Below are 12371 nucleotides of genomic sequence, written 5' to 3' on the forward strand. Positions count from 1 at the left end.
CCATCAGCAGTCACCAAGGACGCAGCCCGGTCATCGGCACTTCTTCGCCTCTCTGGGGGAGACAGAGACAAGAGTTCAAGGTGGGCGATTCAATGTTCAGCTGTCTGAAGCCCCAAAATCAGATGGTCAATCCGATGGCCCAATGCAAAAACCCTCGGCCAGTGAGTACCAGAGAGAGATTGGACTGCAGTTAAATACGGTGCCCGCACTGTCAGACTAAGATTCACTCCCTATTCTCAGAAGGACCCGCTTCAACCCAGCAAAGTTTGCAGTCGTTGAGAGGTGCAAAGGTCAGTCTGGTCTGCTGGGGGTGGGGGGGGGGTGGTAGAGACCCGTTTTAAGCACTAGTTTGACCAGTGGTTACTCTGGACATACACACATTGGTGGCGGGGGAGACCTGGGCAGATATCAGTTCGGTTCCACCATGGAACTCCCGGTGACAGCAGGATGCTGGATCAAAGTTCAAGGCCAGAGGTGGATTCCATTCAGAACCAGTGCAAGATGTGCTCAGAGCTGCTGAGCCAGATTACTATTCTGCTGTAGACTGTAACTGGGATAGAGTTGAGCGGGCAGATTGAGGACACTGCTCCTGTGCCCAGTGTTGGGCCCTTGCTGAGTGAGCCCAGTGTCCAGATGCCCCACACCCACCCCTCCCCATCAAGGTTCAGTTTCTAGTCAGATCCCAGCTACTTACTGGGGCTGCAGGGAGCCGTGCAGTTCTCTCGGGTGGAAGGGAAGCAAACCTCAGCACTGCAGTGGAAGTGAACCTGGAAAGAGACAGTGCGGTCTGGTCAGTGCCACAGCTCCCAGTCAGGAGATTCATGCTTCTACAGTCTAAGGGTCAACAGGGGCCTCCTCACTGTGAGCAAGACCCAGGGAACAAGTTCAACCAAGAGAGCCAGAGAGAAAGACTGAAGGAAACTCACCTCCCCGCTCAGAGCCCGGCCCGAAACTCGGTCCCAGAAAGCGAAAGTGCTGACTACAAACCGATTCTGGTGAGTTGGGAACGGCGAATGGGAAGCGGCGTCTACCGGTTTTGTCATTGTCACCAGTAAAGGGGCACCTGGAACAGAGAAAGAGCGGGTTTTATGGAGAGGACACCTGGAACTCCCAACTACAGAGTTACAGCGGCACATCAAAGCAAAGTCCCGAGATTAGACTAGATAAAGAAACCAGTCCATTCAAGTCACCAATCGTCAACTTGGAGTTCAGATTGGTTTGATTATCGGCCGTTCCTTCACCCAGTCCATGTCGCCCCCCCTCCCCAATCACCAGCCTGCCCCAAGGTCCCTCACTCGCTGCCTTACCTGCCCACCAGGAGGTCCCATCGGAGCCCCGAATGCGGCTCGGGGGTGGGGGTCGCCCAGCAGTCATTGAGCACCAGCACAAGGGACGGATCGTTCCGGTTCAGGACTCGAACCTCCACAAACACGGGGTCCCGGAGCACACTCAGGATCGGGTAGTCACTGGCCACGTACCAGCTCCGGTAGCCACCATCTGGAAAGAGAAAGATGAAGGACGGCCACTATTTGGAGAGAGAGCCTGAAGTTGGACACAAACCATCAGCAGCACTCGCTCCCTCTCGCTATTCTCAGCTCCAGAACCAGGATCCCGGCCTCAGTGGCAGGCAGTGGCGGAGAAAGGCTGTAAACTCGGGGCTTCACCTGCAGTTCAGACTCCTGGCTCCCCTTGTAACTGCACTGGACATGGAGCCTGCAAGAGAACGGACACGGCTGGAGAATTCAGCTCCTCACCTTCTCTACCCGCTCCATGTGCTCCCAGTCTCACCTGAAGGGGCTGTCCCGGGTCACCGATCCCAAAGCTCCATCCAAGATCTCAAACTGACCCAACACATCCGTTTCATAGACGGCGTTCACCCCGTCCAGCTACAAGAGACAGAAGACCATCATTACAGAGGACCAGGAGTAGACCGATTGCAGAGAAATTGAGCAAGTCTGCCATTGCCTTATCACATGTAGTGTCTTTCAGGGCCCCCATTGCCCTTTAGACCCCCTCTTTCCCACCCGACTGACAGCCATTGATGGGGCTCCCAGCCCACAATACCTACCCGCTGAGTAGTGCCACACTCAGTGACGGCGAACTGAAAGAGCACAGTGTCTGCAGAGGCCACGGTCGGACTGCACTCCGCTCCGTGTCCATCCTTCAGATGGACCGTTGTCAGGTCTACAGGAGGCAGCGTCAAATCCTTGGAGATGGCGATCAGGACCCGCCCATCCTTGGTGCACACTGCAAGAGAGTCAATGAAAGGCGGTTAGTTGCTGCACGGGGAATGGCAAGGGAACCGTTACCGGGAGGGGGAGAAACTCCGCCCAGCTCAGCACCAGCTTCTAGTTTCCTTCTCTCCCCGTCCACTCCCCAATTCTCCATCTAATGGACACGGTTCACCAACTCCATCCCTACTGGACTGGTTACACAAGACCTGCATCAAATCCACCCCCTGTCCGGTCAGTGCCAGCCAGGGACTGATCTTCATTCTGCCCTCCTATCCTGGGGCGCAATTCAACCATCAGAAGTCCCAAGTCGCATAGAGAAGGAAGGAGAGATCCTGGGTCAGGATCTCAATGATCAGACTTTCAAAACTGTAGAACTGAACACAGTTCTTAAACCCGCCAGCTCCCGGACTGGAGAGGTTGGAGACTCCAGCTGATGTTTCAGGACAGGAGGAGAGAGGATACTGTCCAGGGAATCCCCAGTGCAGTTGGATTGCGGCTGGTTCTGGGAAGCCCTGGCCCAGAATATAGGCGAGCCTAGAATACACCCACCTGGCAGATTGTGGAGTGAATAGAAACACAGCGGCACATCCCGGCTCCCGGCATCAAAGCAGCAGCCTCTCCGCACACACTCATAGAATCATAGAGTCATAGAGTAATACAGCACGGATAGAGGCCCTTCGGCCCATCGTGTCCGCGCCGGCCATCAAGCCCTGTCTAATCTAATCCCATATTCCAGCCTTGGCCCGTAGCCTTGTATGCTATGGCATTTCAAGTGCTCATCCAAATGCTTCTTAAATGTTGTGAGGGTTTCTGCCTCCACAACCCTCTCAGGCAGTGAGTTCCAGACTCCAACCACCCTCTGGGTGAAAAAGTTCTTTCTCAAATCCCCTCTAAACCTCCCGCCCTTTACCTTGAATCTATGCCCCCTAGTTATCGACCCCTCTACTAAGGGAAAAAGCTCCTCAGCATCCATCCTATCTATGCCCCTCATAATTTTGAACACCTCAATCATGTCCCCCCTCAGCCTCCTCTGCTCCAAGGAAAACAAACCCAATCTGCCCAGTCTCTCTTCATAGCTGAAGCGCTCCAGCCCTGGTAACATCCTGGTGAACCTCCTCTGTACCCTTTCTAACGCGATTACATCCTTCCTGTAGTGTGGCGACCAGAACTGCACACAGTATTCCAGCTGTGGCCTAACCAGTGTTTTATACAGCTCCATCATAACCTCCTTGCTCTTATATTCAATGCCTCGGCTAATGAAGGCAAGTATCCCATATGCCTTTTTTACCACCTTATCCACCTGTTCCGCCGCCTTCAGGGATCTGTGTACTTGCACACCCAGATCCCTCTGACCCTCCGTCTTGCCTAGGGTCTTTCCATTCATTGTGTATTCCCTTGCCCTGTTCGTCCCCCCAAAGTGCATCACCTCGCACTTTCCTGGGTTAAATTCCATTTGCCACTGTTCCGCCCATCTGACCAACCCATCTATATCGTCCTGCAGACTGAGGCTACCCTCCTCGCTATTTACCACCCTACCAATTTTTGTATCATCCGCGAACTTACTGATCATACCCTTTACATTCATATCCAAGTCATTAATGTAGACCACAAACAGCAAGGGACCCAGCACCGATCCCTGTGGTACCCCACTGGCCACAGGCTTCCAGTCACAAAGACAACCATCGACCATCACCCTCTGCCTTCTGCCACTAAGCCAGTTTTGTATCCAATGTGCCAAGGCACCCTCGATTCCATGGGCTCTTACCTTCTTGACCAGTCTCCTGTGCGGGACTTTATCGAAGGCCTTACTGAAATCCATATATACCACATCCACTGCGTTACCCTCATCCACACACCTAGTCACCCCCTCAAAAAATTCAATCAAATTAGTCAGACATGATCTTCCCTTGACAAAGCCATGTTGACTATCCCTGATTAATCCTTGCCTCTCCAAGTGGAGACAAATTTTGTCCCTCAGGACTTTTTCCAATAATTTTCCTACCACTGATGTTAGGCTTACTGGCCTGTAGTTCCCCGGTTTTTCCCTACTACCCTTCTTGAATAATGGTACTACATTCGCGGTTCTCCAGTCCTCTGGCACATCCCCTGTGGCCAGAGAGGTCCTGAATATATGTGTTAGAGCCCCCGCAATCTCCTCCTTTGCCTCACACAGCAGCCTGGGATACATTTCATCCGGGCCTGGGGATTTATCCATTTTTAGGCCAGATAAAACTGCCAATACCTCCTCCCTCTTGATATTAATATGTTCGAGCATATCACAGTCCCCCCGCCCTATTTCTATGTCTACATCGTCCTTCTCCATAGTGAAAACAGATGCAAAAAATTCATTTAGAACCCCTCCTACATCTTCCGGCTCCACACACAGATTGCCACTTTTGTCCCTAATGGGCCCTATTTTTTCCCTAGTTATCCTCTTAACTTAATATACTTATAAAACATCTTAGGATTTTCCTTTATTTTGCTCGCCAGTGTTATTTCATGGCCCCTCTTTGATCTCCTAATTTCTTTTTTAAGTATCCCCCTGCACTTTTTGTACTCCTCTAGGGCTTCCTCCGTCTTTAGCCTTTTGTATCTGCCAAAAGCCATCCTTTTTTTCCTAATCCATTCTCGTATATCCCCTGACATCCACGGTTCCCTGTGGTTTTTGGAACCACTCTTGACCTTTACGGGAACATGTTGCCATTGTATGATCTCAAGCTCCCTTCTGAAAGCCTCCCATTGCTCCGATGCGGACTTTCCTACGAGTAGCTGATCCCAGTCCATTTTGGCCAGATCCTGCCTTATCTTATTAAAATCGGCCTTCCCCCAATTTAGAACCTCACTGCCTTCAATTCCCCCAAACCCGCAGTCTTGGCGGAATTTGGGAGACAGCCAACATTGATCGGCGGGGAGAAGGAGAGAGGGCGGCTGAGATGAACAGATTGTAAGAAAGAACAAGCCCAGAACCCGCAGCCCCTCCATTCTAACAAGCGAGGCTCCCAGGTAAGTGAGGCTGTAGAGCCGACTTCCCCTTTTTATCCCCTGTTTAACCCGCAGTAAATGAATGGTCTGATTGGCCCACGGGCTCCCCATGTGAACCCGCATTCCCACGGGGCACACGGAGATATTGGGGCCTTGTGTTTTCTGCTCCTTGAGTGGAGGGAACTGTGTTTTAACAAAATATAGATGTGTATTTATTTGAAGTTGTAAAGTATGATTAAATTTACATCGGTTGAACACAATGTCTGTTCTTTAAGAGTCTGTACATGTTTCTTTCCTTATATTCTGTTTCAGTTCATCAATAAAGAAACGCTGAACTTGTCTCGTTCCCATAGACCCAGATTGTCCATGTTTATACCGAGTGTGAGAGGTTGCAGCCTCTCTTCCATTATTTGAAGGGGCTGATCCTCGATTTTTGGCTGCACTTCAGTCCCACTCTCCTGATCTACGGCCACCCGGTGCGGAGGGGAGCGGGCAGGTCGGGGACCTCCTTGTGGGACTGCTCCTGGGCCTGGCCAAAGTGCCCATTAACTGTTCCAGGCAGCGGGCGGTCCAGGGGATCATTCGGCCCACCTCTCTTCCGCGGCCACGTTCACCCATGGGTGGCCCTGGAGATGGAGCACGCGGTGACTGCCGGCACGCTCGAGGCCTTCCGCGACCGGTGGGCACCGCAGGGACTGGAGTGCTGCATCACCATAAGGAACAGTAATTTAATTTAATTTGTTCAATTTCCTTTTAACCTTTTTTAAAGTTACAGCACATGGTCATAGAATCATCGAATCATAGAATGGTTACAGCAGGGAAGGAGGCCATTCGGCCCGTCGAGCCCGTGCCGGCTCTCTGCAAGAGCACTTCAGCCAGTCCCACTCCCCCGCCCTTTCCCCATAGCCCTGCACATTTCTTCCCTTCAGATACTTATCCAACTCCCTTTTCAAAGCTGTGATTGAATCTGCCTCCACCACCCTTTCAGGGAGAACATTCCAAATCTTAACCACTCGCTGCGTAAAAAAGTCTTTCTTTCGTGGCCTTTGGTTCTTTTGCCAATCACCTTAAATCTCTGTCCTCCGGTTCTCCACCCTTCTGCCAATGGGAACAGCTTCTCTCTATCTACTCTGTCCACACCCCTCATGGATTTGAACACCTCTATCAAATCTCCTCTCAATTTTCTCTGCTCCAAGGAGAACAACGCCAGCTTCTTCAGTCTTTCAACGTAACTGTACTCCAGACTGGGGAATGAGGTTGGTCAGGTGGAGCAAGTTTCAATAGGTGAACATTTAGGGAACAGTAATCATAGTATCATAATGTTTTGGTTAGCTATGAAAAAGGACAGGGAGCAATCTAGAGTAAAAATGTTTAATGGGGGAAAATGCAATTTCAGTGGGATGAGAATGGATCTGGCCCGGCTAAACTGGAATCAAAGATTGGCAGGAAAAACTGTAATGAACAATAGGCTGCCTTTAAAGAGGAAATAGTTCAGGTGCAGTCGAGGTACTTTCCAACGAGGGGGAAAGGCAGGGCAACTAAAGTCAGGGCTCGCTGGATGATGAAAGAGATAGAGAATATGATGAAGCAGAAAAAGAGCGAGTATGACTGATGTCAAGTTGCAAATGCATCTGAGAATCAGGCTATATATAGAAAGGTCAGAGGAGAAGTGAAAAATAAAATAAGACGGGCAAAGAGAGGGTATGAGAATAGAATTGCAGCCAACATAAAAGGTAATCCAAAAGTCTTCTATAGGCATATAAGTAGTAAAAGGGTAGTAAGAGGAGGGATGGGACCGATTAGTGACCAAAAAGGAGACCTATTCATGGAGGCAGACGGTATGGCTGAGGTACTAAATGAGTACTTTGCATCAGTCTTCACCAAGGAAGAGGATGCTGCCATAGACATAGTCAAGGAGGAGGTAGTGGAGATACTTGATAGAATAAAAGTTGATAAAAAGAGGTATTAGAAAGGATGGCTGTATTTAAAGTAGATAAATCACCAGGAGCGGATGGGATGCATCCTAGGATGCTGCGGGAATTTAGGGAGGAAATCGCGGTGGTACTGGCCATAATCTTCCAATCCTCCTTAGATACGGGGGTGGTGCCAGAGGACGGGAGAAGTGCAAATATTATTCCCTTGTTCAAAAAAGTGTGTAAAGATAAACCCAGCAACTACAGGCCATTCAGTTTGACCTCGGTAGTGGGGAAGCTTTTAGAAACAGTAATCAGGGACAAAATTAACAGTCGCTTGGAAAGTGTGGTTTAATTAAGGAAAGCCAGCACGGATTTGTTAAAGGCAAATCGTGTTTAACTAACTTGTTTGAGTTTTTTGATGAGGTAACAGGGAGGATTGATGAGGATAATGCAGTTGACGTAGTGAACATAGATTTCAAAAAGTAATTGGACAAAGTGCCACATAATATGCTTGCCAGCAAAGTTGAAGCCCATGGAATAAAAGGGACAGTGGACATGGATACGGAATTGGCTGAGTGACAGGAAACAGAGAGTAGTGGTGAACGGTTGTTTTTTGGACTGGAGGAAGGTATACAGTGGTGTTCCTAAGGGGTCGGTTCTAGGACCACTTCTTTTCTTGATACATATTAATGACTTGGACATGGGTGTACAGGGCACAATTTCAAAATTTGCAGATGAGACAAAACTTGGAAATATAGTAAACAGTGAGGAGGAGAGTGACAGAAGTCAGGAAGACATAGACTGGCAGGTGAAATGGGCGGACACGTGGCAGATGAAATTTAGCACGGAAAATTGTGAAGTGATAGATTTTGGTAGAAAGAATGAGGAGAGGACACATAAACTAAATGGTCCAATCCTGAAGGGGGTGCAGGAACAGAGAGACCTGGGGGTATGTGTGCACAAATCGTTGAAGGTGGAAGGACAGGTTGAGAAAGCAGTTAAAAAGGCTTACGGGATTCTGGGCTTCATAAATAGAGGTATAGAGTACAAAAGTGTGGAAGTTGTAGTTGACTTTAAATTGGCAATTGCTGGTAATGAGAAGAGTCAGCTCCACAAGTGTCCCTCTTAAGGAGGCAGCACTAATAGAATTTAGACACCGAGTCTCATTAACTCGAGAAACCTATAATTCTAAATGATAATCGTGTTGTTTGTGTCAATGAGAGACTCGGTACCTTGCGGTGCAAAGAGGCAGCTTCCATCCCGTGGACATTGGGGAACATTGATTCAGCACCACACCTAACCCCTCTCAGAGACCCCATCTCCTGGAATCAGAGTGATACAGCACCGAAGGAGGCTGTTCGGCCCATCGTGTTTGTGTCGGCCTTTGAAAGAGCAATCCAATAAATCCCAGTCCCTGCTCTTTCCCCGTGGCCCTGCTAATTGCTCCTCTTCAAGCACATATCCAATTACCTTGGGAGTGGTATTTCTGAATCTGCTTCCGTCATCCTTACAGGCAGCGCATTCCAGATCACAACAACTCGCTGTGTAAACAAATTCTCCTCATCTCCCCCCTGGTCTTTGGCAATTGTTTGAAATCAGCGTCCTCTTGTTGCTGACCCTACTGCCAGTGGGAACAGTCTCTTCATATAATCTCTGTGAAAACCCCTCATAATTTTGAACATCTCTATTAAATCTTCCATTAACCTTCTCTGCTCTAAGGAGAAAAACCCTCAGTTTCTGCAGTCTCTCCACATAACGGAAGACTTTCATCCCTGGAACCATTCCAGTAAATCTCCTCTGCACCCTCTCGAAGGCCTGGACATCCTTCCTAAAGTGCGGTGCCCATTACTGGATGCAATACTACAGCTAAGGCCTAACCAGTGATTGTTGAAGCTTTACCATTACTTCCTTTACTTTGTCCCTTTATTTATAAAGCAAAGGATTTTTAAGAGCCATATGAACTTCAAAGATTCGTGTACGTACACCCCCAGATCTCTCTGTTCCTGCATTCGTTTAAAACGATACCATTTAGTCCATATTGCCTCTGCTCATTTTTCCTCCTAAAATGAAACACTTCACACTTCTCTGCATTAAATGTCATCTGCCATGTGTCTGCCCATTTCACCAATCTCTCTCTGTGCTCCTGAAATCTGTTACTATCCTCCTCACTGTTTACTACATTTCTGAGTTTGGTGTCATCTGCAAACTCTGAAATGATGCCTCCTTTACCCAAGTCCAGGTCAGTAACAGATCTCAAGAAGAGCAGTGGTCCCAATACCGCCCCCTGGGGGACACCACTGTAAACCTCCCTCCAGTCTGATAAATATCCCTTCACCACTACTCTCTGCTTTCTGTCTCATAGCCAATTTAGTTTCCAAGCTGTCACTGCCCCTTTAATCCTGCTGTCTCCTTATAACTCCAGTGTAGTGGAAGGATATCTTTTCAAACTCCCCCAGAGATCCCATCTCCTGGAATGGTCTCGGTGTGATCCCTGTAGTGGACAGATCCCTGTCCAAACTCCTCCTGTTAAAGGCTCTGAGAATCAGAGGGTGCATCACTAGTCCAAATGGAAATGACAATGTCAGCAACACCTGCCATGGTACAAGCCCTGGCCCGTGGCTGAATGGAATTCCAGCCGTGGCCAGAATCTGGTTGATGCAATGTTCATTCTGAAATGTAGGACTGAAACTTGTAGACCCCGGAAAATGTAACAGAGCACGGCGGGGCCCCTGGGTTTACTGCCACCTCCCAATAACCTATTATACGGTTTACAGTCATTTGTGTCTGTAGATTGTGAGTGATGTCCACTGTACAAGGGACATGGTTCGGAGAAATTTACAGAACACAATATCCACTTTACAACAACAACTTGCATTTATATAGCGCCTTAACGCAGCAACACGTCCCAAGGCCCTTCCCAAAGTTATCACACAGCAGGCCTTTGACCGTGTGTGGCGATAAGGTCTCTGGCATGTCTTGTGGATGTTCGGTGTTCCTGAGAAACTTGTCAGACTGCGAGAGAACATCTCCCAGAAGTCCCTGTGTGCGCTGGAGTGGACAGGGAACTAGCGGAATGGTTTGGATCAACAGTTGGGGTGAGATAAGGGTGCACATTGTCACCTGATAGATTTAGGGGTAGAATTCGGTGTCGCCCCGTTTGGGGCTCAATAATCGGCCGGGCCCAATGATTAGCACCTGGCGCTAATTATCGCCTCCGACTGGAAACTTGGTGTTTATCACCCCTGGAGGTGATTGGAGCGCTAAATCAGGCGCAACACACCTGTCTTAAGGTGCAAAGGCCGAGGAGCGAGGCGCTAACTCAGAGCGCGGGTGAAGCGCAGGTGATGTCAGCTAGCAATGGAACACAGACACACTGGCACCGACCAGTTCTTAAAGGAGAGGATGGATCTTGCTCTCCAGCCACACCCTGCTCATTGCAGGCTTGAATCTCGGCCTGGACAGACCTGTGCCTAAATTTTCCAGCCAAGGACTATGGAGAGGGTAAGAGAATGAGCTCAGCGCTTCAGTGACCGGGCCTTGGAGGCTCTGGTTGGTGCGGTGGAGTGCAGAAGAGCTATACTGCAGCCTGCGAGTGGGAGGAGGCTATTGCCGCGTGACTACAGAAGAGTCTGGAGGGAGGAGCCTCATCACGTCTCCTCCAGGAGCATGGTGCCCAGGACCCACATCCAATGTCGCAAAAAGTTCAACGACCTCACTCGGGTGGTCAGGGTGAGTGGCTGTTGTTCAATACCTCTCCATCCCTCCATCTCAACCTCACTCTATGGCCACAGGGTCTGAAAAACCCAATGCCCAACACTTATCCAACATGAAGATTCACCAGACTGATACCTGGGATGGCAGGAATGACGTATGAAGAGCGATTGGGCTTATACTCGCTGGAGTTTAGAAGAATGAGAGGGGATCTCATTGAAACTTATAAAATTCTAACAGGTCTAGACAGACTAGCTGCAGGAAGGATGTTCTCGATGGCCGGGGAGTCCAGAACCAGGGGTCACAGTCTAAGATAAGGGGTAAGCCATTTAAGACTGAGATGAGGAGGAATTTCTTCACCCAGAGAGTGGTGAACCTGTGGAATTCTCTACCACACAAGGCAGTTGAGGCCAATTCATTAAATATAATCAAGAAGGAGTTAGATATATTTCTTAAGGCTAAAGGGATCAAGGGATATGGGGAGAAAGCAGGGACAGGGTACTGAATTTGGATGAACAGCCATGATCGCATTGAATGGTGGAACAGGCTCGAGGGGCCGAATGGCCTACTCCTGCTCCTATCTTCTATGTTTCTGTCTCTGACCTTCCCTTTTGTTCTTTCCTTCCCTCATCCCTTTCCCTGCCCCGACACTTGCTTAAGCATCTCTTACATCTCTAACTTATTCCAGTTCTGACGACGGGTCATTGACCTGGAACGTTAACTCTGTTTCTCTCTCTACAGATCAAAAAAGTTCAACAACCTCACTCGGGTGTTCAGGGTGAGTGGCTGTTGTTCAATACCTCTCCATCCCTCCATCTCAACCTCACTCTATGGCCAGAGGGTCTGAAAACCCCAATGTCCAACACTCAACCAAGACCTAGGGCCATTTCATAAAGCACACACGCACATTCCACACCTTGCACACATTGAGGGCTATTCAACTATGGGAGGCACAACAGGCAAGATCTTGGCGGCACATTTACTCAGACACCGTCATTTTTCTTGCAGGCTAAGCTATGTCCTAACAGGCCACAGCAGCAACAGACAGGTGGAGGGCCACCTCAGCTGCAACCACTCAGCGATCTTGAGGTGTGCGTCCACAGGATTGTGGCAATCCAGGTGATCAGTCCCGTCACCCCTGGAGAATTTGACCCCGTTCGGGACAGCAATGGTAAGTTCATCAGCTTTCTCTCCTCTCTCATTCCACTTGTCCCTCACAACACCAGCCTTTGACACTTTCAATCCAACTTAGTAAATCGCTGCACTCCTTCCTCCCTTACTGCCCCCCTGTCCTGACGCTAAAGCCACTCTTGTACCTCCCTGTTTTCAGATGGTGATTCACCAGCTGAGGAGACGGGCCCTCAAGCTGCTAGTGGGAGTGAAGCCATAGGCGAGGAGGAAGAGGAAGCCAGAGCCTCAGCGCCACCCTCTCCCAAGGAAGCCCATGTCCACACTGGGACCACAGCTTCCCTGGAGGGGAGCAGGGGTGAAGTGTCTGATGAAGGTGATGCTCTGGGACCCAACAGGC

The 12371-nt window shown here is 49.4% G+C and overlaps 1 long non-coding RNA gene across 1 annotated transcript; it reads right to left on the reverse strand.

Moving 5' to 3' along the window:
• Nucleotides 1-1585: 1585 nt before the first annotated feature.
• LOC147101979 (uncharacterized) lies at nucleotides 1586-2241 on the reverse strand. The gene is made up of 3 exons (XR_015073291.1): nucleotides 2069-2241; nucleotides 1789-1886; nucleotides 1586-1713 (listed from the first exon to the last, which is right to left on the reverse strand). It is a non-coding gene; the product is annotated as an uncharacterized LOC147101979 (long non-coding RNA).
• Between the last annotated feature and the right edge of the window lie 10130 nt (nucleotides 2242-12371).

This window comes from Somniosus microcephalus, chromosome 22, assembly GCF_052327205.1.
Source record: "Somniosus microcephalus isolate GS21.2 chromosome 22, FLI_Smic_1.0, whole genome shotgun sequence".
Taxonomy (NCBI): Eukaryota; Metazoa; Chordata; class Chondrichthyes; order Squaliformes; family Somniosidae; genus Somniosus; species Somniosus microcephalus.